This window comes from Neltuma alba, unplaced genomic scaffold, assembly GCF_004799145.2.
Source record: "Neltuma alba isolate B1F8T4 unplaced genomic scaffold, ASM479914v2 tig00012684_pilon, whole genome shotgun sequence".
Taxonomy (NCBI): Eukaryota; Viridiplantae; Streptophyta; class Magnoliopsida; order Fabales; family Fabaceae; genus Neltuma; species Neltuma alba.
Window position 1 is genome coordinate 46,455 of NW_021637113.1, and position 22,145 is coordinate 68,599.

Here is a 22,145-nt window from a genome sequence, read left to right on the forward strand (position 1 = left end):
GAGAAAACCTTTCCAAATTTAACTGTTGAGATGAGAAAACGAACCCACTTAAATATCCTAATCAATAAAAGCATATCACAGAAGAATTAGAACATCAGTTCGAGGCAAGCCATAACCAGAATGGTACAGAAGATGCAGTTTGTTGCGGTTACGAGACAATCTAGTCTCTTTTATTCCAGTAAGAGGAGTCCAAATGCAGAGGATAGAGATCTGATGCTGATGTTGGAGGAGCAGCCCACAGATCGTCCACTCATGTACCTTGTTCTTGAATCTGAGTCATCATATTTTCTTCCAACTGGTTGTATAACATCCTCATTACCTCCAACTTCTTCTCGTCCAATACCTCACTTGACTCTAAAACTATCTCCTCGACCACACTTTACCTTCAAGCATGCTTACCACTGAAGACATGGTAGGCCTGAGAGCTGGGGTGACATTGGTGCACAAGAGAGCCACTTGGATCATCACCATTGCCTCCTCCTTGTCAAAGTTTGAGCCCAACCTTCGATCAACTAGCTCTAGCAACTCCCCTTTTTCTTTCAAGAGACGTGCCTGGTGAAATCAAAATACAATATGCAATCAAACTAATTCCATCCTCGTAAACAATAAAAATTGCAGGGAGAACGAAAGAACTCTCAGATTATGCAGGAAAGACGAAATGGAAGCACTCTTTTCTGGTATAGCTTGCACCAGAAAGAAGCAACCAAAACCATAAAGCTCAAGTTTGAATTGAAAAGATCTCATTGTAAGACGTTGGTAAAATTCTCAGGGCAGAAGCCAGAAAAAACTTATGAAAATTGTTTAGATATCTTCAAGGTGGAGATTGCACAAGTAGTATAGTTTGATCAGTGTGTACTGGCGCTGAAAAGGGTCACTACTACAAAAAGATCTAATTTCGTCTGTTCTAGAGGCTTTTTTTGTCTGTTTAAAGGTAGACAAAAGAGACGTAGATAGAAGTTAGATATTCGTTTGTTACTAACAGAAGAATATGTGCTTTGTATATTTGTCTATTTTGGAAAAATAGATGAATATGAAAGCACATATTCGTTTGTTCTAGCCAGAACAGACAAATATTTTTTTTTTGAAGAAATGAAATTATTCGCAATGTCAGTTTTTATTATAACTTGTAATTCTAAAGTGTATGAAGCAAAACCAAACAGAGCAACAATGACAGTAATTCAGCAGAACCAAATCATGTTACACTTTCCATACAAATCATAATTTTAAGAATCAAAAAAATAAATGACAACAATAACATCTAAATTAGCTTAATTAAGAAAAAAATAAACACCTTAACTTAGTCATATAACACAAGAAAGTTTAAAACTAGAAAATCCAATGACATCCTAACTTAGTTAATTATATATTTTAACTTTTAGAATCTTTCTAAAATTTAAAATGGAGATTAAACATTGAGGACACTTAATTAACTATCATATTCCAATTAACAAATTCTCTCCTAGACATTTTCACAGACACCTTTTATGTATTAATATTTAAACAAGTTTGATATGCTTTTAATCTTAATATACTTTTACAATCATTATCATTACTTTGCAAAAGCTATTGTTCACCAACAATCAATTTAAATAAAAAATTTTCAACACCAAAATACCCAAACAATCACTTTCAACACACATATAATAGTCTCATACAACCAAAATATTAAACATCAAACCACATAACTTACCTTGCTTTTTGCAAAGCTAAAATGGTGGGAAAAAAAATGAAAAAGTGTTGTCAAGCACACAAGAAAAGAAAGGAGGAGCTATCTGCCATTGAGAAGAGAGGCTGATCGCGGAGTTCATTGTGTTGTCGAGCAATAGCATCGCTAAGAAAGGGAAGAGAGGAGGAGCTATCGTCGGCCAAGAAGGAGAAGATAGAAGAACACTAGTTGTCGCATGAGAAGAGAGGAAGAGAGAGAAGAGGAAGCTTGCGGCGAAGGAGAAAAGGAGAAAAAAACTGCTGTTAGGACTTGCTCTAATCTGATCAAAAAATGGCACAACGTTCTAAAAATTCAAAATTTAAAGTAAAATTTTTTTCTTCTATTACTTAACAGACGAGTATATATCTACGTACTCGCCTGTTATGGCGTAACAATCGAGTATGAATTATTCATTCTCGTTTGTTATGCTCTAACTGACGAGTATGTGTGTACATACATACTCGTTTGTTTTGCTATAACAGATGAGTATGTAGACACTTATTCGTCTGTTAGAGCATAACAGACGAGTATGTGTGTACATATTCGTCTGTTCTACCATAACAAATAGCATAGTGGTCTTTTTTTCCTCTGTTTTTAAAACAAACAAAAATGAGAGATGAAAATGACCTTTTTTATAGTAGTGGATTGTTTTGATACTAGATGAACATTGAAAAACAAAAAGCCCCCTATATTGACATTGTCTAGATAAAATTGACATGATTACTAGATAGCTTGAGAATATTTTACCCAGTCAAGAAGATAGATTGCTTCCTCCTTCGCTCGGTGAATGGTGTTGACCCTCCCACTGCAATTTCCAAGGCAACAATTCCAAAACTACAGACATCTGCTTTGTCAATTAAGTAACCATGCATCGCATATTCAGGTACTATGTATCCACTATAAGAATAAAAAGTATATACGTTATATTATGTTAGAAGTAAAAAAAATTAGAGTCAAATATATATTTTAGTTCATAATAGATTGAAAAAGTCGAATGATATGCTAGCACAATTCTTCATATGGTTTAATTAATGACTATATTTACCAACATAACTCCTGAAAGAAGTTTATTTAAAAGAAGAAACTCAAGTGCCAGCAATTTGAGTGCTTATGTGAGTATTGTCCTCTTCAACAAGTTTAGCCAAACCAAAATCAGATATCTTGGGATTGAGATCTTTATCAAGTAGCACATTAGTGGCCTTAATGTCTCTATGAACAATCTTCAATCTTGATTCTTCATGGAGGAATGCTAAACCTCTAGCAATCCCAACGCAAATCTTGTGTCTTGTTGGCCAATCTAATTTTAATTGAAATTCCTTCGAACCTTCATTTGTGAATGTAATAATAATTAGACAACATTATCATATGGCCAAGTATACTTGTTGTAAGATATTGGATTATTACAAATCAAACAAGCAAAAAGAAGTTTAATAATTTACCAAATAAAGCATGGGCAATACTATTGTTATCCAGGAACTCATATATTAACAACAGTTGATCCCTTTCAACACAACAGCCATAAAGCTTAACCAGATGGGGGTGCTGCAAAGCAGAAATCATGCCTACTTCATTTATAAATTCACGATTTCCTTGTTTTGATTTGGTGGACAGCTGCTTAACTGCAATAATTGTACCATTTGGGAGTACACCCTGCAATTTTGGATATGACATAGAAATTATAGGAAAGTTGAAATGGATTTTCAAGTAAATAAGAACCGCAAAGGTAATTGGTCAAGCATGCAATTAATAGAATGTGTGTCATGTCGTGTATAACCTTATAAACATGACCAAACCCTCCTTCTCCGATCTTATTAGCTGTATTAAAGTTGTTGGTTGCTGCTTTCATTTCCTTGAAGGTGAATATACCAGTTCTAAGATGCAAACCCTCAAGATCTGTCAGTAAAAGCAAATAAAAATCAGAGAGCTAGAATTTTCATCAAATTTTGAGTCAAAGTGGTGCAAGATCAAGCATGAGATGAAATAATTGCCATCTTAAAATAAAGTCAGAGTACATCAAAAGTCATACCACATAAATCACAAGAGCCCAACTCCAGACAAAACATCTGAGTTTTGCATGAAAGGATTGGTTAGCACTTAGCAGTATGTAGTTTGCTTTGTAATTACCGTTCGCCAATGAACTTCTGCGTCCTATACAGCCTCTCCACCAAAGGATACCAAATACCAAGATCACAATAACAGCTCCTGCAAGCACGATTCCTACCACAGCCCCAGTAGATATTCCATTTTTTGGGTCTGTTTGGTTTTAATGAAACAATTTTATGTATTAGATGATGATATTGATACCACATTGGTGGTGGCAGAAAATTTAAAACCTGTAGTGTACAACCCACCATATTCCGCGGATATAGCAGATATAAGAGGACCGTATACTGATTTGTATGGGGTAGCCTTGTCCCTTTTCTGGCCCAATAGAATCTAATCTTCAGGGTATTATTAGTGACATCAGTAGTGAATGGTTCTATCACCGCCTTCCCTGCTCCTCCTGCTCTTTCAACAATGTTGAAGTTCTCTACCACCCTCTTTCCCTGCAAGATTTCAGTCCAAACCTTAGCGCTTCATGCATGATGGCTGCCTCTACAGTTTTGAGACGGTTGGAAATATTCTAGGGGAAATGAAACTTTGGGACCTAATAAAGAATCGAGGGTGCTTAATAATATCTAAATATAAAAAATGAAATTACTTAATTATCTTTTTTTCCATAAAATATTGTTCCATGTTAAAACTTAAAAGCTAGAGTCAGTGAAAAATTATTAGATAATCAGGAGTAGATTTCAAAATATAAGTGTCAGTCAAGCAAGTTCTTTTTAATCTTTCGAAATCTGATACCAACAAATTTTTCAACTATTCATATAAAAGATTTGAAAATAAGAATCTTATTTCGCCAATATGTGTGTGTGTGTGTGTGTATTCGGGAATTTCAAATGGACTCCCTAAAATTTGAGAGATCAGATATGTGAAAAATTGCAATTGATGTTTTTTTTTTTTGGCCAGGCAATTGATGTTTTAATCTTAGAAAACAATCTTTTATTTTTTAGGATACCAGGGTCTTTTATCAAAACTTTGAAATACTTGGTCCTGAACTGTAATTAATTAAATGCATTGGTTCGAAAGTGTCTTTTACCCAATATTCTATCAGTAGTTTTATACTGAAAGTCAAACTACTAGGAAAACAATATCCTTACAAATTTGATATTATGTATATCGGAAGTGAGAAAACTTGAATTCATATGGGGGAAGGAGATGTGACGGAGAAATTCTTTATGGTTGTGTAATATTAGCTTCAAAGCATGTAAAAGTGCTGACCCTAGTCTACGTCAGCTTAGCACGTAACACCTACAGGAAAGGTTCAACACTCGAGCTAGTTAAAAATCTTTGTTCAGTATCACATGTGAACCTGACAATCGGTGAAAAGGTAGAAAAATGAAGCAGACATGTACCTGAATGTAGACGTCAAATAAACGCCTTCCAAGGCTGCTATATGTTTGATCATCAGTGAACATTATCTCCGCAAAATGAAGGTTCACTCTGAATTTTCCATTTTCCAGGCAAAAGCCATAATAAGTCAGAGAAATAAAAGTAACACGGGCATTCTTAGACAGTCCAGCATCGATCATAGAAAGCCTGGACTCGTTCGCATAGGTATGGACATGGTAGTCTGGAGTATCATTAGTAGTATCCAAGTAATAGCCAGTGGTGCTAAATGCCCAGTTTGTACCTTCCCTGAGGAATCTAGCAGGTCCAGCATCATCTGAATCACCTTCATATGTTTTAACATCACTGACGGTGACCGACTGGCCACCACAATTTATATAGAGAGAGTGCGATTCTGGAACACGTAAAATAGGGTGAATCGCGGTCCAAGCTACACGAGGAACTTTCATTTACAACGGTAGGATAAGATAGAATAGGCTCCGTCAAATCAAACAATATAGCAGTGTTAGAAAAGGGTTTTGATGTACTTTCCCCCTTGCTGTGGGACCCCCTAATTAAAGTAGCTCCAAAGTCCATCCATATTCCAGATGCTAAAGCAAGCAGAGTGAGATACCGACATCTAATAAGTGCGACGAGGAAAAGTTATACTTAAACTTACTTTCACTGCAGCTGACGCTTCTTGGACACATGGGCATTCCCCTGAGAGTAAGGAGGAAAGGGCATGAAAAAGTCAGAAAAGATTAAAGCTACATATAGTAATGAAAATATAGCATGTTGAGTTTAGCGGATGAAACTTACGAGTTGTTGGCCATTGACGAACTTGCAAAGAGGTTCCTATGGCATGTGAGAGATTGATATGGATCAGATAGGATTATAAAGTCGATATCGAATGTGTAAAATATGTGTGCGTGCAAGCGCGCTTGCACGTTATTAGATTTTGAACATTGCTGCTCTGAGTTTCCACTGTTGAAGTTATTGTATGAAAGATCTCTATGCACAAGCGAAAATAGAAATTTCAAAATCTTGGAAAGATGCAACAAAGAATTATAGGGAATCATTTGAAGATTCTAAGCAAACCAAAGAATATCAGCTTCAAAATTCACAAGTGTAACTCAGTGCATAAATATAATGTGCGATAATCGAAGTCCATGCATGAGCAGAAAACTTCAAAAATGAGAGTTCAGACTTATGAAGGAAACTGTCAACGACCCTATTATATGCAAGTCAGGTCATATTTTACAAGACTGCACATATAATTGTGTGTCAAAGGACTTTCTAATAAGCCGTTTTGAATTACTCGTGTATTTACATGACCAGTCTTCTTACAGCTTTGGTTGGCACTTGGCAGTGGGAAATAGGAACAATAAGCCGAAAATAGAAAAGAAAAGACAGGGAACGAAGGGACATTCAGAAATGACGAAGGAGCTGATGGGCATCGATTGCTGAACGAAAAGAGCAAAGGAGAAAGAGTGTAAACCACATGAGAGCAGGAGCAAAGAACTGATCCTGGGATAGAGATGAGTCCACCTGGACAATTTTTATTATATAATATTTTCATTTTAACCTGAAATCAATTTTTCAAATTAACATTTTTTTTGTTTTACTTCATGCTTCATTTACATGAAAAATAAAAAAATGCGTCATACAAAATCGAGAAGAATTTAAATCAGTATTTCTCTTATCGCAAGGACAGTTTTGCCTGTATCTAAGCTCACTATTAAAAAGTGATTTTTTTTAGTTAAAAAAGTCAACATTTTCTCTCCTGATTAATAATTTTAAACAAGCCTAATATTTAAAAATATTTTATTTTTTCAATCACGGGACAATTTTATCAAGCTACGGATTAGCACATATAAATAACACCTGCCAAGTTAATAAGTAACCTGAAAAGCGGTGCAAAAAAAAAAACGTGGGAAGCCCATTATGTGATAAAAGGACATGCTAGGAGTATAAAATTGGTTAATGACATTTGGGAAAAAAAAAAAAAAAAAAGATCATTCTGTTGACAGAATTTCCTATTGCAGATGAAAGGTCTCTGGCGGGAGCGTTTTTATCCATCTAATTCTTTTAATATTTCATTTAAAGACCCTAATCCTTTTCTGAAATCTCAATAATCTATATTTTTTTTATGAAGTCCTTGTATAATTTATAATTGCCATTTTCTTTTCTTATTCAATCCCATCATATTTTCATTACTATTTCTGATTTCCTATTATTTTTATTGTAGAAATGTTTCATTATCAAGCAGCCCCTCGCAGAAAAATAAAAAGATGAAAAGCGACCAACAATTAGATAACAAAAAGTTAATTTAATGACAATTAGGATTTTAATGAAATTTTCTGAAAAAATAAGTTGTGAAGATTCTGATAGTTACAAACAAAAATTTCAATTATAATTTGGGAGACGCATTTGAAACTTAAGTCCCTTGTCTACATTTAAAAATTAAAACTCCCTTCTCAATATTCACAACTTATTTTTCAGAAAAAAGAATTATTAAGTACTTTGGGCTTGTTTAAAATGATTCATAAACAACTTTTCGATAACAATTTACGAAAGCGAGGCACGTGAAAGTACTTATAAGAATTTAAAATAGAAAGATGCAAAGATAGCCTTATTCGTTATTAATTCAATCTTTTCATTCTTTTGTAACCTAACTTTCATCTTTCCAGAAATCTTATCGAGTAAAGCCCTTCACAGCGCGTGTGTGAAGCGTCGGAAAGAAAACTCACAGGTTAACTATGGTATCCCTGTCATCTATTATCCCTGGAGATATTTGTCCAGTGAGAAGGTTTTTTTGTCAAAAATCTACACAAAAAGAATTTCAAGAAAATGATAGAAGCCAACATTGATATTGCAGAAGAACCAAAAAAAAAAAACAACAACAACAAACAAACAAACAAACAAAGATTTCTTGCACATAGTCACGTTTGTTTTGCGTTTGAAAGTTGTCCGGGATGTCTCCCGTCAAATTGTTGAAGCTTAAGTCTCTGCAAATATACACGTGCAGAAAAATTTCTTAATAAAGGTAAAAGCTAGAAAGGATCGCAAAATTAATAGTATTCTCTTCGTTTATTGTTATCAGATATTTTTAATAAACTAACGTTCGCTAAGAAAAATTGTTTGTTAGTTGATATTTTAAGTTCTTTTCAAATTTATCTAATCCTAATAATTATTTGTTTGCATCCTCATGCGCATTTTAGGTATTAAAAAAAAGTTTTAATTACTCTTAAAGATTCTGTAAAACGCCTTATAAATTGAAATATATTATCTCTTATTCTTAATATAAAAAATCGTTTAACTTTTATTTTGGTTTTAAATATAAAATCCAAATCTACTATGTCTCTCATATTTATTTATTTTTAAAGTAGTTTTTGTAATAATAATAAGTCTAATCACACACTTGATTAGTAAGGATATTTTAAAAAAATAATATCTATTTATTACAAATAACTAATATAACTAATTTTCTTAATATATTCAAATTAATCAACTAATTCTTATATTAAAGACCAGAAATAATATAGCTTTTAAAAAACTGCTTTATTAATATTAAATAGAATAATATATTACTCCCTCCATTTTCAAAATATATCTTTTGAAAAAATTGTTTCATTTCATATGTCTTTTTAAAAGTTTAAAGTAACATTAATTTTAGAAACAAAAATGATGCAATGTAGTTTGAAACGGAGTGTATATTTGTGTATTAAAACAAAGTTACAATTTGCTTTTGCATTTTTTATCGCATTTTTTGATTACTCTAATAGAAGATGGGGGACATTGTTCTGGTTAGTAAAGAAATGAGCAATTACAGTTTTTTAAAATTTTCCATACCCCCGAGATCTGGATGTATCATTCCATTAATCTTGCAATTCCTCAATATCCTGTAAAACAATGAGATTGTCAGCGTCCTTGTCTAATCATAAAATCTGACATCTAAAATCTTATTTCAACGATTGAGATTTAAATTTTTTAATAATAAAATTGTTTTTTAAAAAAATTATAAGATTCTTTTTATTTTAAATTTTGCATCTATTAGAATAAAAAATTAGTCAAAATATAAAATATATTTAAATTAAATTTGGACTATTCAAAATTAATCTGGATGATCCCGGTTATGAGCATGGAATGCGCTTCTGACAAACATAGGTACCTCTCATATCTATTTTCCTCTCCCAAATAAATGCATCAGTGAGACAGTGACTCAAAAGGTGAAGCAGGGTTTAGAATATAGAGAAAATTTCACTGTAGGACCGCAGAAGACAATTAATCTCAAAGAGCCTCCAAAACTTTCTGAAATCTCACTGCAGGACCAAGGGGCCAATCTGATATTAATTCTACAAATGAAATGACACCACTGCCCCTAGTAGGAGGGAACAAGTGCGGGAGAGTGCATTTGCAATGAGAACTAGCCAATTTACAGAATAAATACATATGTTCACACGTGGAATCAGTCCGTTCACATGTGGACTGGTTCATCCAATGCATGCGTTCGTGAGGAAACAAGTGTGGGAGATGCATTTGCAAGGGGAGCTAGCCAATTTGCAGATGAAATACATATATTCACACGTGAAATCAGTCTGTTCACATGTGGACTGGTTCACCTGATGCATGCGTCCATGAAGGAACAAGTGCGGAAGAGCGCATTTGCAAGGAGAATTAGCCAATTTGCAGAATAAATACATATATTCACATGTGGAATCAGTCCGTTCACATGTGGACTGGTTCACCTGATGCATGCGTCCGTGAGGGAAAAAGTGCGGGAAAGTGCATTTGCAAGGGAAACTAGCCAATTTGCAGATGAAATACATATATTCACACGTGAAATCAGTCCGTTCACATGTGGACTGGTTCACCTGATGCTAAGGGTAGTGGCGTCATTTCGTTTGTGGAATTAATATCAGATTGGTCCCTTGGTCCTGCAGTGAGATTTCAGAAAGTTTTGGGGGCTCTTTGAGATTAATTGTCTTCTGCGGTCCTACAGTGAAATTTGCCCTAGAATATATATAGTCAAAACAATAATTTAACTCACAGTGTATCCAGGTATGTCAAGTCAATAAGTTCTGGCAAAGACAAATATTCAGATCCATTCAGGCCACGAATAATCCTGCGTATGCGTCATTTACAATCATTGCCAAACATAATTAAGGTGCAAGTGATCACCGACAACGAAATCATTACACCATACTTACAATTCTGTCAGATTTTTCATTAGTGAGAATACTGAAGGAATTGGCCCACTTAAACCACTCCTTACAATCCTCCTGACAAAATGAAAAATCGTTCATTCAGATTAAAAGGCGTTGAGCGGTTCAAGAGTTGAAAGAAATGAGAGTTGATATGGGGAGGAAAGGGAAGAGAGATTTTCTCACAATCTCTCGAGACTCGTCCAGTTCTGAATAAAATCAAGTATCTTCCCAGAAAATTGATTATCCCCAGCTCCACTGCCATCAGCCCATGTGTGATGCAAGCAGGAAAAGTGACTATTAGTTTAGACTTTTCAACTGAAATAAGCAACACAGTTTAATCATCATGGCAATGAGAGTATGATAAAAGAGGAAGCTTACAATTCTCGCAGTGCAGTTGAGATTGGCTAATGTAGGAGGTAACTCTCCAGTAAAATTATTGGAGTTAAGCAGCCTGGGTTGACAAGGACAGATTATGAACATAAGCAAATGGAGTTCAGATTTCAAAGCACATGGTCAATGAACGAGCATACGGACAGATTAAACTAAGAATTTAACAGTGATTACAAACGGAAAATCAAAACAAAGGCTTACAATCTTCCAAGTTTGGTGAGACTCCCAAGCTCCGGAGGAAGATTTCCAGAAAATTGATTGAACTCTAGGTCCCTGTCCATTTTAGGTCAAGTTAATTTCCACCAAAGCTTTGGGGAAACAATTCGTTAAGGTTATAATTGACAGAACTCACAGACTCTGGAGAGTGGAAATGCTTCCCAGCTCTCGTGGAATTATACCTGTCAGCCGATTTCCGAAAACCGAACTACCGTATAATTAAGAACAATGCATCATTAGATTCATGTTAATTGGACGAAACCATAATCATATTCTCTATACTCGATCAAAATCAAAATGTAAGAGAGGACAGAGTACATTATGGTAAGTTGCGTGGAGCCCCATTCTGGAGGCATTGTGCCGTTGAGGTAATTGCGAGTGAGATCACTGTGAGCACAAAAGAGAAAGAAATCGATTTGATGAAAGAAGCGCAGTGTCCCTAGATGTGTGAGGTCAAGTTTTAGAAGCACAAACATTTCTGTAGGGTAAGGTAGCTCCGTTAGTTCTGGCAGCAGAGTCGCCGCGAGATTTTGAGATTTCAGTTTACTGCACGTCAGTTCCGCGCCATAAAGAGGAAGATGGCCAAATTAAATATTAAATAATACTACTTCTGGTCTTAATTATAAGAGTTATTTGACTCATTTAAAGAGATTAAAAAAATAAATTTAGTTATTTGTAATAAAAAGATATTGTCTTTCTTAAAATATCCTTGTCAATCAAGTGCATTGGTTAAAACTACCATTATTAGAAAGATTATCTTAGAAAAAAATGTATAAATATGAGAGACAAAGTGGATTGGAGTCTTATAGTTATGATCAAAATAAAATTCAAATGAGATTAAGGACCGGAGGTAGTAATAACAAGACAATTAATTGGGTTCTCTTCTTAGAATACATTTTATAATAAAGAATTCCCTCCTTCCCTTATTATAAGTAATATAGGACTCCATTATGTTGGTCAAAAAGCTAGTTAAAGACAATAAATAGGTAAAAATTAGAAGTTCTTTCTCTAAAACATCCTTATTTAGGAGGGAGAGAAAGTATAAGAAAAAGAATAAGAAAATTATTATACTAAAGAGAATTATGAAAGAGAGAGAATGTGTGATGGAGATAGATGATAATTTAGAAAATGAGACAATAAATATATTAAATATTAAAATAAGCAATTAATAAGGACAAAATAAGAAATTTGCTACAAAAATTTAAAATAACTTGCAAATGTTACTTATATTTAAGGACAAGAAGCGATAATAATTGTTACTTATAAAAGGGGATGGAGGGAGTATTATTATGTTTACAATAATTAGATTTTAAGATATACTTCTTCCTGTTTTTAATATAAAAGTTTGTTTGACTTTTATTTTGATACTAAATATACAATCCTAATACACTTTATCCCTCATATTTATTTATATTTTTTCTCAGATAGTTCTTATAATAATAACAATTCTAACTAATACATTTGATTAGTAAAAATATTTTAGGAAACACAACGTCTATTTATTATAAATAATTAACTTAATTAATTTTTTTAATCTACTTAAATTAGTCAATTAGTTTTTATTTTATATTAAAGACGGGAGGTAGTAGTCAAAACATTTATAATTTGTAAACTGTGTGATTTAGAATTATTTTGTACTTTATAATTCACCTATGTTCCCCAAAAACTACTAATATAATATTATAACTCTATAGTTTATTCATTACTCACGAATTTGGTTGTCAATTTCTTTATTTAAAAATAACTTTGTGAAAGTCTTCAAAAAAACCAAGTTCTAAATCGTTGTAAGCAAGCAGGTAAGATAGCGTCTGATTTAAAAAAAGAGAAAAATCTATGTGGCTCGATACGGATGACTGAGAAATGTCAGTATGTCACTAATGACTGTTAATTTTACCGAAATGCAATTTTTTTTGTGTTAAACGCAATTAAATTCAGTTAGCAAACTATAAAAAAAAGAGTTTATTTAGTTTTATAAACATAAAAACGCAGGAAAAATTGAGGAAAAGAGTCACTATTACACTTTATTTGGATAGCGTCAAGTTATTCTAGAATCAGACTCCAGTAGTGTTTTGGAACTAATTTCGACTCACCCAGATGAACATCATGATGATTTTCATCTGCTTAAAGAGATCAGAGAGATGCTGGATCGGGACTGGGAAGTTCAACTTCAGCATGTGAGCAGGATGCATAATAGAGCCGCTGATTTCCTCGCGAAGGAGGGTTTAAAGGCTATTTCTGGTTTTCATTTGGTTGTCCCTGCACCGGTTAACTTGTTACCTATTTTGGATTCTGATTGTAATAACGCTTGCAATCGTAGTGGGCTGATGTAAGACTTCACTTTTGATATCAAAAAAAAAAATTCTGACTCTTCTTCATAATTTTCATGTTTTTTCGTTCAAACAATTTTTTCTTGATATATTTTTTTAAATTTTCCAGGGCATAGCTTATATTGTTCTACTTTTTTACTTTGTAAACTTTAAAATTATATATATTATTGTCTTTTATTGGAAAAAGGAAAAAGGAAAAAGTCACTATTCAAAATTTTATTAATGAAAAAATTTAACTCAAGCGATTTATATTACTTTTGTATAAAATTGGCATAATATTAATAGTTTTTGCATACAAAAATTTATCAAATTTCTTTTACTACTATTACCTTCTATCTTAAATATTAGCAGAATTTTAATAGTTTTTGTATACAAAAATTCATCAAATTTCCTTTATTAATGCTACCTCCTGTCTTAAATACAAGACCTACTGTAAATTAGATCGCATATTTAGCATAGTAAAAATTTTTAAGAAAAAAAAGAAGACTGAGAGGGATGTGCCACGTGGCACGTATGTCTACTCTTCATCTCCTATGAGATCCCGTCCATTCAAATAATCTAAAAGCTCGCAATGCACTACATCAAGCTACTCTAAATATAAAATCTTTTTTACAATATAAATTATACTATAAAAAGAATTTTATATTTAGGATTGGAGGAACATTAAAATAGCCTTTCCCTAGTACGTCCAACGGTTCAAGGATCCCATGAAAATATCAGTCTTCCACACTCTGGCCGCCCTCTCCTCTTTCTTCTGGGAGTGGCTGGATCTTCACATAATTAGAATAAATTTTTCTATATATTTATTTTATATATTGTTAAAATTATTTTTAAAATTATAATTTGGTTCCATTTAAACACCTTTCCGTATCTCTCGACTCAGCCTCATAATTGAATCTCGCCGACTTGATCCAGCTTCTTATCCAGGAGAAATCCAAAGATTATAGTCCAACGTTAATCATATAACTTGAAAAGCATCCCCTTCGCTAGTGATCAACAATCAATGAAAATTCTCTATCACTCTCATCCTTCACTCTTCCAGTCTTCTATCTGTTTGGTCATGAGCTTCCTTCACGTCCAATCCTCTCTCCACGTTTTCCTCGTAATAGCTCAGCCCAATTTTCAAAAGCTTCCGCAATAATTTGCTCTTACTATTCTCAATTCTCAATCCCTCCCATTTCAACATCAAGCATTTCACTTGCCCTATGCTTCTCTCTATCATTCTGCTCATCCAACTCGCTATGTTTCGAACCACAGCGTTGTCCTTTTAGATAATTGTCTGAGGATTTTCCCTTTAAAAATCTCCAGAATCACGATGCCCAAGCTCTATAACCGGCCCTCTTCATGACCCGGCCATGTTGCGCGTACTCCAGCGACTTGTGAGCTTTTAGATCGTTTTGGACGGACAGAATTTTAGAACGGTGATGAGAAAAATAATACTGAGAGGATCTGATTCCGACAAAAACCATCATCACCCCAAAAGAACGTACAATTGCAGACTAGGTGTTCATTTTGAGCACGAAATGAAGAAGTGGGCCCCATGCCCCTTCTACGTGATATCCAAGGGGATTATTACGTTGACTGAGTACAGATGGTGGACCTGACCAAGTTGGCTCTGGAATTAAAATCTACATTTCCCCACACATAGTGGTTTCAATTCATTAGACAATGAAGTTGAATATTCATTTCCCTTTTTCAATTGGCCGCTTACTGCGACACTAAATTTCGTTTTATTTTCAGAGCCTCTTACCACAATAACACTGAATGTTTCTTTAAATCTTTCTTGGTCCGTAAGGTTGCCAACTTGATATTTCTGGAGTAGGATGGAGGCTTTTGTTGCTTACTCGTAATTAGGTCAAGGATGGCAAACAAACTCTATTTTTCATTCTTCACCTTCTATGAATTATTTATAAGATTTATCATCATAAATATATACTTATAAAGTCTTAATTACCACTTCTCTGGTTTTTTATAAATCACTTTCAAAATATTTTTATATAACCAAGAAAAACCTTAAACTTCATTAATTTTCATTTAAATTCAACAATTTTCTACTTTATCTCCATTTAATATACTTACACCTTATATAAATAAAATCAATATAATACTAAATAAAAGGTAAAATTATATATCAATACAAAAAAATTTCCTTAGTACTTTATAAATATGATGAAAATATATTCTCTCTGTGGTCTATAAATAAGATCAGAGAAGTACAATACTATAAAAATTGATTGTTAATTATTAACGATAGAATTGAGAGAAAAATAAGTGGGGAACACATTTGATGAGAAAGACTACTTCAATAAATTTTCATAATATGTCGGCAAAAAAAAATATTTCATAATATAGGTAAAGTATGTAATTGTAAATGGATGACCAATTAATGATAATAAATTAGCGGGCCATAATAGAATGAAGTGCTAGTAAAATTGAACGCGTGGTTTGACTTATATGCATGCACACTTTTCGAACGCCCCTTTCTTCACTTGACAGTTCTTCCCTCTCTCTCATAAAAGATGTTACGTCACGCACTCCTTAATATAAGTAAATTTATAACTATTACTATTATATTTAAAATCAGAAGTAATATTTAGATTATAAGAGTATCTTGTGCCATGCATAAAAGACGCCAACTTCTTGTTTTTCTTTTTTTTCATACAATGAGAAAAAAGCCGAATTCTCATATCTAAAAACATTTGATTTTCTTGTGTGTTAATAACATTAATTATTAAAAGTCACCGTCGAACTCTTTAAATAAGAATTCTTTTTTTTAGAAATAGTTTAAATCTAAATGCTTTGTTCTGGGAAGTACAAATTTACAATCCTAATTTCGTTCCTCTTTCTTTTCTTTTTCTTTTTCTTTTCCTCGAAAGGCAGGCTCTGCCAGCACCGCCTAAATTAAGTTATCTAAAAGCGTTTCTTTTGTCGAGTCCCACTCAAAAGTTGATATCGGTCAATGCGGGTTGCTCATCCTAGTCCAGATTTCCGTTAAGTACACTTTTTTCATACTACTTTACATTTTTAACATAAAAATCAGTTGATTAATTTAAATAGATTAAAAAAAATTTAAGCTAGTTATCTATAATAAATATGTGTTATCTTTCATAAAATACTCTTATTAATCATATGTATTAGCTAAAACTATCTTTTGATAAAATATTTGACTTGTGAAACTACTACAAAAACTACTTTAAAAAATAAATAAATATAAAAAATAGAGTGAATTAAAATTTTGTATTTATAATCAAATTAAATGTTAAATTAACTCTTATATTAAAGAGAGGAAATAGTATGAATGGGCTGCCAAGAGGAAGACATATGGTTATTTTGCTTTCTCTAGGTTCATGCACAAAATCGAATTTTCACCCAACTCTAAACTCACGATTTCATCAATTTGCGTACCAAGTGGGATCATATAGATAATTAGACTATAATTAATTAGGGTGTAATAATAGATTACAACTGTTAAACGATCGATTACGTGCCTTTTTTTAGCTCAAAGTACATGCATGCGAAGGCTTCTGCGAATGTCCCTTTTTCCACTTTCCGCCCCTGGCACTCTCTTTTAATATCTTCTCTATTAATTAATTATCCCCTTTTCAATTATTCATTTTTCCAAAATTTAATTATATGATTCTCCCCTAACGGATATTTTAGTTTGGACTTTATGCCATGATCAATAATTTGTGGCCTACATGATTTTCTATCCACTTTTTTCTTTGATTAGAACTAGAATTGTAATTTCATCAAAAGAAATTAGAATTATGTATAATAAGAAAATAGAAATAATAATAACGATAATAGAAAGTACATATGTTTGCGTTTTTTTTTTGTGTGGGTAAAACTCGTCAGGCTCGTTCAGGTGGATTAGTTGAGTTATATTTTGAGTTTGGGTTCATATAATTTTTGGGCCCTTAAATTTAGGTCTATTTTGATTTTAATCCTTCAAATTTCAACTCAAGTTTTAGTCCTTAAAATTTAGTTCTTTTTAAAAAGTTTGTCATTGAAGATGTAACAACATTAAAATATACTAAAGTGTCATAAAGAATATTAAAGTGCTTATGTAAATTTACCAGATGATATTTAACTGGATCTTGTGTGGACAACAAAAGGGGGGGAAAAAAGAACAACTCCTAAAAACACAGCTCTTTAGTCTCCTAATTCTTCTTTCTCGTTGTTCATTTTTAAGAGTTGTTTATTGCGCTGCACTCTGTTATCCACATAAGATCCAGTTAGACATCAGCTAGTAAATCCACATCACTAATTTTAACATCATTGATAACATTTCAGCAGATTTTAATACAATTACATTGTCAGGAACTAATATTTTAAAACATGAAATTTTAGGAACTAAGACTACGTGTTTAAAAATTTGAAGGATCAAAATCAAAATGGATTCAAATTTAAAGACCAAAGATTATATTAAGTCTTGAGTTTTCTATGAAAAATTTTATAGGATTCAGCCCCCCAAAAAAGGTATTTTTACAAGAACGCTAGACAAATATTTGTAACGAGAAAAAATAAATAAAATAATGCCCAAATATTATATAGTTATAGGTGATAACGAAAAACACATGCGATGGTATGATCTCAAAGCTGTAGTCTTTATCCATAAAAACTACGTAATTCACACGAAAAAATTTCTCATGAATTATAATATCACACATATCAAGATATCACATCATTAATTAATTGCAGTTAGAATCTTTAGAAACAATCATATTCAAGATATCATAACATATTAAATGTAGGTATTTTTCTTAATAGATATTTAAATTTTAGTTTGTTATTGTGAAGAACTAACCCATTCTATTAAACACAATCCTATTAATTAGTAGTACACTTTTTTTATTAATAATAATGTTTGGAAAAAGTAAGCAACCTCGACTGTTTTCTTTTTCTTCTTTTTTTCTTTTTTTTGGTGAACTGCAACCTCCACTGTTTCGTGGACACTACAAAGTGAAAAACAAACAACTCTCATCAAGCGTGAAGCCAAACCATGCAATCTTGTCTTGAGTTGGAATGGTTCAAGAGTTGAAAGCAATTAGAGTTGATAAGGGAAAAAGGAAAGGGATCGGAGTTTCTTAACATTCTCTCGAGACTTGTCCAATTCTGAATAAAATCAGGTATCTTCCAGAAAATTGATTGTCTCCAATTCGACTGCCATTATGCGCGATGCAAGAAGGAAAACTTACGTTAGTTTAGACTTTATTTGAACTGAAATAAAGGATATATTAGTTTTAGTCATGAGGACAATGAGAGTTAATAACGGAAGAAGCTTACAATTCTCTCAGTGCATGAGGTTGGCTAATGTAGGAGGTAACTCTCCAGTAAAGTTATTGGAGTTGAGCAGCCTTGGTTGACAACCACACTTATAGATGAACATAAGCAAATGATCGAATTCCAATTTCAAAGCACACATATATGTAGTCAATCAACGAGCACATGGACAGATTAAATTAGTAAGTTGACACAGTGATTACAATGGCAAATCAAAACAAGGGCTTATTACAATCGTTTAATCTTGATGAGACTCCGAAGCTCCGGAGGAAGACTTCCAGAAATTGATTGAACTCCGAGTCCCTATCCATCTTATTAGACCAAGTTAAAGCCTTCATGAAATAGAAAAGGGGAAACAATTCGTTGAGATTATATATAATTGACAGAACTCACAAACTCGGAAGATTGGAAATGTTTTCCTAGCTCCGGTGGGATCGTTCCGTCAGCCGATTTGAGAAAACCCCGAGCTAACCGTAATTAAGAACAACGCATCCATTATCAGATTCATGTTAACTAGACGAAAATTTAATCATGTTCTCTAAACTCGATAAATCAGAATGTGAGAGAGGGGAGATTATACTATGGCAAGTTTCGTGGAGCCCCATCCTGGAGGGATTTTGCCACTAAGGTAATTGCGAGTGAGATCACTACATATGCCACAAGAGAGAAAGAAATCAATTGATCGATGATGAAACAAAGCTCAGTGTCACTAAATGTGAGAGTTTAAGTTTAACAATGGTTAAACAGCAAATTTGTCCCAAAAACTTTTGTTTAGAAGAGCTGAGCACCCAAATTTTTTTTAAAATACAAATTTACCTCTAAAAGTATAAAATTGTTGCAATTTTACCCCTTACTGTTAGAATAGTAATATTGACCATTCATATTTTTAACAATGGATGCCAAATTTGTTATGGTTTTAAACTTTCAAGCAAATTTGCCTCCTAAAAAAAATTTTAGTGCTTAGTGCTCATAAGTAAAAACTTTCAAAACAAATTTGTATGTTAACCTATTTAGAAAACATACAGTTGTGTAAGGCAAGGTAGCCCTGTCAGTTCTGGCGGCAGAGTCCCAGAGAGATTTTGTGATTTCAGTCGACTACGCATTCATCCCACCATGAAGACGAAGACTGTCAAATTAAACAACAACTAACAACATTACAACAATGTTACGTTATGAGTTTTGCTTTCACAAATTATAAATATTCAGGTAAGATAGTGTCTGGTTATTTTTACAATTGAATTTCATATGAATCATTTTCTGATTCAAAAAGAGATATATCTGTGTTGCTCGATGCTGATGACTGAGAGAGATGTCACTGATTTTACAAGTAATATTCAATTAAAATTTAAAAGCAAAAAAAAATCAGTTTGTTTCTTTAGACAGTTACAACAATACATCATATTTACGGCGAGGAGATAACTTTCCCTTAACATTATTGAGGGTATTTATTTTTGTATTTTTCATTATTCTCCACCTCTTAACCAAGAACGGAAGATAGTGATGAGAGAGAATAGGAGCTTTGGATTGGTGCTTGTATTTTGCTTCTTTTAGTGAGTAATGAATTTCAGATTTTTATTCAAAAAAAAAAAGAAATTGAGAAAAGGTGCCCCATTCAAAGATGTCAGTGAGAGAAACGTACATGTGCTGATAACATGACAAAGACCATCAGCACGAGGACAAGCATGCAGACGACAGCATTATCTTCGTCGTTTTTAGTCCAGTTACGAGTTCCAGTAGCAGTACATGGATCTACGTTGAAGTCCCAGTCCTTCTTTCCTAGTTTCCCAGCTATCTTTCTCAAAGCTTCCAATAAACATAGAGATAGACATAATGGGATTCATAGTTTTTATATATATATGCGCAGAGGATCCAGTTATGCATATGCGTGCGTGTGTGTGCGCACCTTCATCTAGTGGAGGGACGCCGAAGGCAAAAGGGGAGAAGGAGCACAATAAGGCAATAGTGAGAACAACTCGTGTGGGACTTCATGCTGCTTCCTCTTGGATTTACCGGTAAAAACCTTGAGACTTATTATTCCCTCCAATTCAACATATAAACTAAACTTTGTTATAAAAATTTAATATTTTTATAAGATAATATTTATTTTTATCTAATATTTTAATGATTTTTTTAAAATTTTACCTTTATATATTTTCTTTCCTTTTTAATTTATTTGTTGCTTTTTTTTAACTAATTTTCTTCGTTAATAAAGATATATTTGACAAAAAACATGCTTTACATATTTATTATTTAAAATTGATTTTAACTAATTTTTTGGTAAATGTAACTAGATAAAATTTATTTTATATTTTAAACCGGACGGAGTATTATTTTAAAAACAAGGCAACCTCAAAAGCTCTGCTTATAAATCTAATTGCTTTGTGTGTGTGTGAGAGTGAGAGAGAAGACCTTTTCCCGGTGATAGACGGCTGGATTTGATAGAAACAAACGGCTGGGATCGCGTGTCGACCTGATGGAGGATGAGGTTGACTTGAATTTACCTATGCAGATATGGAGGGTATGTTTGGATTGCAGTTCCAAACTGTAGTTGTGTCTTGGAATCTGTAAAACTGAGGTTGCAAACTGAGTTGGACCAAAACTGTTGTTTGGCTGGGCTAACTTTTCCAATCAACTTCTGGCTTTCAACCTCAGTTAGACTCAACGGAGAAAAATCTAACTTTTCAAACTGTAGTTTCAAATGGTGATTACTAAAAATGAGCATCCCAGATTTACCCTCACATTTTTCTCTCTGCCTCATCTCCTTCGTTAGCATAATAAGTTTTTATTTAGACCAAATAAAATTTTAATTTATATTCATGTTTGTCTATTATGTATATTTAATTAATTATCTACAATGTGTTTTCAACTTTTTCTTCATAACAAATATTTTTATTTCATAATTTCACAATTAAACTATTTATATTTTATCATAATAATTTTATATGTTTTTTTAACCTATTATCACATTAAAACATAAAAAATTAAAAACTACTATTTAATAAAGTTCATGCCCTTTTTAGTCATTTTACAACTAAACTAACTTTTTCATTCATCATCCAAACAACTTTCAGCTTTTTCAACTGACTTTTCAAAAGCACCTATCCAAACATACTCTAACTGACTTTTACTCTAACTTCAATTACAAAAGTCAGTTGAGCTAGAAGTCAGTTTTGCCCAACGCCAATCCAAACATACCCGGAGTGAATACGTACGACCAAGTCAGCTCCTGAGGAGTATAATTTCCCTACGTGATAGTTGAGGTTTCAGTGCCTCGGACAATTCATCTGAATATTCTCGTTTACGTTATTTACTCCGGTGTATACTACCTCCCGTCTAAATATAAAAACCTAGTTATTTGAGTAGATTTAAAAAATAAATTAATAATTTATAATAAATAAGTATTGTCTTATCTAAAATATCGTTGCTCATTAAATTTGTTCGTTAGAACTAACAATATTAGGAGAACTATCTTTAAAAAAAATCAATAAATATAAAAGACAAAGTAGATTGGAGTCTTATATTTAGAATCAAAATAAAAATTAAATAAAGTCTTATATTAATGATTGAAGGTAATATATACACAAG

The 22,145-nt window shown here is 32.8% G+C and overlaps 1 pseudogene; it reads right to left on the reverse strand.

Annotated features, from left to right (window-relative positions):
* Positions 1-187: 187 nt before the first annotated feature.
* LOC114729842 (probable leucine-rich repeat receptor-like serine/threonine-protein kinase At3g14840) lies at positions 188-21,318 on the reverse strand (annotated as a pseudogene).
* Positions 21,319-22,145: the final 827 nt, after the last annotated feature.